This window comes from Lissotriton vulgaris, chromosome 2_1, assembly GCF_964263255.1.
Source record: "Lissotriton vulgaris chromosome 2_1, aLisVul1.2, whole genome shotgun sequence".
Taxonomy (NCBI): Eukaryota; Metazoa; Chordata; class Amphibia; order Caudata; family Salamandridae; genus Lissotriton; species Lissotriton vulgaris.
The window spans coordinates 1886776909-1886781782 of record NC_141687.1 but is presented as its reverse complement, the minus strand read 5'-3'; the positions used below and the strand labels follow the sequence as shown (position 1 = coordinate 1886781782).

Here is a 4874-nt window from a genome sequence, read left to right as displayed (position 1 = left end):
AACTCTTATTGATCAAGGATATAGGTCTCACTTTCATTACCTCTGTCTCCAGATAACCCACAAATAATGTGATGAGAGCCTAATCTCTGTGATTTTCCCTGGACCCTTCACCCTTTCGTTCTGCACACTGGAGAGCGTTTCGTCTTGAAGCGTCGCCTCGAGTCAAGTCAGCAACAGCTGCTCTGCCCTCCATCAAGTCGAACGAAAATACCTTTTTGAGTTTCAGCAAGACTTGTTTGTGAAAGAAGTGGACCCTGGATTCTTGCAAACCACTTTTGCATGAATATTATTGTTGTATACATTGGGAAACAGTTCAGGAGCCTGTAAACGTCATTGGGTGTATATGTTACCTCACCACTTAAAATTGTGCTAAATTGGGCGGAAAGGTGAGACAATATTTTTCGTAAAAGTCAGCCAGTTTTCACTGTAAATTCAAGCTCGGTGCACGTGGCTTGATTCACGAGTGCAAGCGAGAGACAACAGTATAGTTTGCATTCATGAATTGATTTACATGTGCATAACATTGTCCCCCTGTGAGCTAACATTAAGCCAGAGTGAAATAGGTAGCGCAAAGTTTTATTTCCAGTTGGGGGATGCCAAGGAAAATTGAAAACTGACTCTGGCCCATCTCCAGCCTGGGAAGAGTTTCAAATGAGGGGTCCAATGTACAAACCACTTTGCAAAATGATCCCCCAACAAGGCATTGGGCCATGTATTAGACTCCTTTTGTGAACTAGATGGGCTTCTCTGACTTATAAAATGGGCTTTGGGAATCATTACGAGTCATAATTTGGAAGGGGTGTGAAAGAGTCGTCAGCTCCAAATTTCGGTTTATGAAGGTATTTATCAATGGCTTGCACGGCAATTAGATTGCAAACCTTTGAAAAGTTACCAACACTTCAAATTAAGTGCTGACTGATTCACAAAGTTGAAGCTGGCTTATGCACAGGTTACTCTTTAAGAATCATATCGGACTAGGTCAAGAGAAGTAGACAATAGCCTAGGGACCACTGCCTGCTCCCCCAGAAGACTTCCTGATATAGAATTGTTATTCATTTAGCAGGGTAGTTCGCAATCCCCTCGAAATGGCATATTTTTATGCGATCTGATCGGTGGACCTGGCTGAAATTTTAATAACACCTGTATGATTGGTCTAAAGGTGGAAATTGAGTATAACAAAATTTACTCAAAATTACCAAGAATACTCCATGGACCACATCACTAATTTTGGGGAGAAATTTTGATTCAAGATGTACCGTTTGGCTAATTTTCGACTGTGAAGCTACAAATCCAAGCATGAACAGCAGTGTTTTGAACAACATCAGCAGTTCCTTTAGCATGGTCTGTCTATAAAAAATGTAGGCAGATGTTTTACCTGAGCGGACCCTTTGGGTACGTTTTGAGCTCATAACTACAAATCCAAACACGAGCGGGCAATGTTTTGAATGTGAGCAAGTGGAAATCACCTCAAAATTAAATTTTTACCCCAACGGACCGTTGGGTAAAGTTTTGAGTATGAAATGCATTTTGTGTATTTATGCTTAATTTTGAGGTAATTTCATGTATTTGCCCTCCAGCAAATTACACAAGTTTGTCAATGGGTCACATTACAACATTTTAGTAAAGTCAGGCGCACAGCATCCGCCGGCGCAGCCCACCCAGTCTAAATCAAAATGGCAACAGTTCAATAAAAGGTGATAACCTGTGTTACTGATGAGAAGCCTCATATTCCTACTAAACAGGTCACCATCGTAGGGTCGGTCAAGTTGGCATGGCCAGCGCTAACAGCATCCTGCTGAGGAAGCTTGCCGACAAACTGGCCCTGGTTGATATTTTAGCGGACAAACTGAAAGGAGAAGCGATGGATTTGCAGCAGGGGAGGCTGTTCCTTAAAACCCATAAGATCGTGTCCAGTACAGATTATTCAGTCTCTGCGAATTCCAGGATTGTGGTAGTTACTGGTGGAATCCGCTAGCAAGAAGGGGAGAGTCGTCTCAATTTAGTCCAGAGGAACGTCAATGTCTTCAAGAACGTCATTCCGCAGGTTGTGAAGTACAGCCCTAACTGCACCATCCTTGTGGTTTCCAATCCAGTGGATGTGCTGACATACGTGACCTGGAAACTGAGTTGGCTCCCTAAACATTGTGTGACTGGAAGTGGATGTAATCTAGATTCTGCTTGTTTCCGTTACCTTATGCTTGAGAAGCATGGGGTCCACCCTTCCAGCTGCCATGGATACGTTTTGGGAGACCATGGAGATACCAGTGTGCCGGTTTGGAGTGGAGTTAATGTTGCTGGTCTTTCTCTACAGTCACTGAATCCAGACTTTGGCACGGACAAAGACTCTGAAACCTGGAAGGATGTTCCCAAGCAAGTGGTAGACAGTGCTTATGAAGTAATCAAGCTGAAGGGATACACCAACTGGGCCATTGGTTTTAGCGTTGCTGATGTGATCGAGAGCATTGTAAAGAATCTAAGCAGAGTTCATTCAGTGTCCACTATGGTTAAGGGCATGTATGGCATTGAAATGAAGTGTTCTTGAGCCTTCCTTGTGTCCTCAATGCCAACGGCTCACCAATGTCATCAACATCCCGCTCAAGGACGATGAGAAGGCCCAGCTGAAGACCAGTGCAGACACACTGTGGGGCATCCAGAAAGATCTGAAGGACCTGTAAATGCTGAATCTCCGCTTGATGTGGGCATCTAGGGACACATCATGTTAGGACGGACACTATCTTTGTAGCAGTAAATGTGCTCAGTTAAATAAAACTTGAAATGTTTGACTGGGGAAAAAAAAAATGTGAAATTATTTGCAAACTGGCTGTTTATACAGCAGGCCCTTACTCCAGTAATTCTATTAAGAAGAAGGGTTTGGGAAAGGAGCACTCTCAAAATTGGTGGGGATATAAGAGGAGCTTTTCAGCTGGAAACATATTATACCCATGGAGAAATAAAGCAAATACACAAAGTATAACTACACTCAGCAAAAACATTTCACTTGCATATCTTCACACTATGTACCATTACACAAATGCAGAATTGCTTTTGCATGGACATAATTCAGAACTCACAAAACATTTCCACGAATATTCCTGGAACTCTGTGACTTTCACTTGTTTCCAGGAGTAGTCTTGGTTTGATTCAGTGAGAGGTCACATGGAAAGGACCTAGGTACATCTCGGGAATGGGATGGGGTTGATAAGAGAATCATAAAGTGTAAGGCTGGGAGGCCTGGGCTTTCCTTTTGATGCACATATCACTGTATCTGGCATTCAGGTGTGACCTCTAGTCATTACGGCTTTGTTGTGGAACTATCAGCTTCTGAGACATCACAGCTGTGACAGAATGCTTTTCAAGAAGAAAAGGACTTTGATGTGGATACCCTTTAAAAGAAGCAGCACCCCAACATGTAACTTAAAAGACTCAAATCCTGCATCACATTTGGTGTCTGGAAATGGACCATGAAAAGAGGAGGTTGTCACCCCAAAAATGATCATCTGTCAAGCAGCTGGTCAGGCTGTGTGAGGAGGGGAAGCTCTGCAAGACTTCTGCCTGTGACCAGGACTGGGGGCCAAGGTCTATTAGTCTCTCTGCTGGGTGAGGACACATCACCCAGGGAATCCAAGACAACCTGCCCTGGAGCCTGGAAAACCAGTGCCTGCCTACTTGCCAAGACCAGTGTGCCCTGTGAGGAAGAAGAAAGCACTGGAGCGAGGTTGGGCCAGTGGAGAACCCTGTAGAGTGGATATTCTGTTTGAAGTTTGAGGAAACGGCTGCTGCACCAATCGAGTCATTGATCATGTGCAGGACTGAATCAGTGACCCCCATGTGCCAGGAAAGGACCTCTGTGAAGATAGCTGTTGCAGTGCAGCAACCCTGTATGCTAGAAATGGCCATTGTGATTAGGATTGCTATGCAGTAAGGGCTGAAGTCTTGTGCAATAGTGGTGTGGCAACCCCGTTTGCTTGGAGGGGGGCATCGTAGAAAACTTTGCCCTGTTGACTGTGCCAGAGCCCATGGCTGGCGAACAGTGATGACCAAGTGTCTCGGAGTAGATCGCTAGAAGTACCAAAGACTGCAACTTGTTCTGCTCCATTGGATAAGTGAGGATCCCACCCATGAGAGCACCATCACATGAGAGTGGAACCAGAACTAGATTGTCGTAGCCGCCACCCCGCACAGGGAATATGTGAACACTTACCCTGCATGAGAAGTTGCAGGAGTATGACTGCAAGGGAGAGGCTGGGCCTGCCGAGTGTAGCCACTGAGTCCAAATGTGGCTGACTCTTCTGATTTGGGCTGGTGCCACTGCAAGCCCCTGCATATGAGGCAACCTCCAGGCCTCTACCTTGCCGGAATGGTTAAGACTTGTTTCGGCGCCTCATAGCCCCCAGGGAACCTGCTGGTACATTGAGCATGTGTGCACTGCAACACTATTGATTTAAAATGAAAGTCATAATGAACTCTTAGGACACAGACTACAAGTAGGGCATACCCTGGATGTTACCAATAGTGAATGGGGAATAACCACAATTGCTAACGTGAGGAGTGAGTGGGACAGTGAAATACCAAAGAAACAATAAACCACCAACCTCGAGGGAGGGCAGTGTAATTGTTTGTGAATGTTATATTTCCACTTTGTGGAGGATATGGTAGAAATAACATACTTCTCTCTTTTCCTAGATGTTAGTAGTTGGCCAGACAATACATTAATGCTGTTGTGAAAATTTTGAGTTGTGAGTCTGTGTTCACTGATCAGTATCCACACCGACTTTCACCCCCCAAAGGGAGCCTTGGACTGCTTGACCACATTTACTACTGAGAGTCAAGTGCCGAAGAGTTACTTGGCCCAGTTGATCAGAATCCATAGTAGG

At 44.7% G+C, this 4874-nt stretch overlaps 1 pseudogene; it reads left to right on the top strand.

Moving 5' to 3' along the window:
- The first annotated feature begins 1641 nt into the window (after positions 1 to 1641).
- On the top strand, positions 1642 to 2779 carry LOC147733473 (L-lactate dehydrogenase B chain-like; annotated as a pseudogene).
- Positions 2780 to 4874: the final 2095 nt, after the last annotated feature.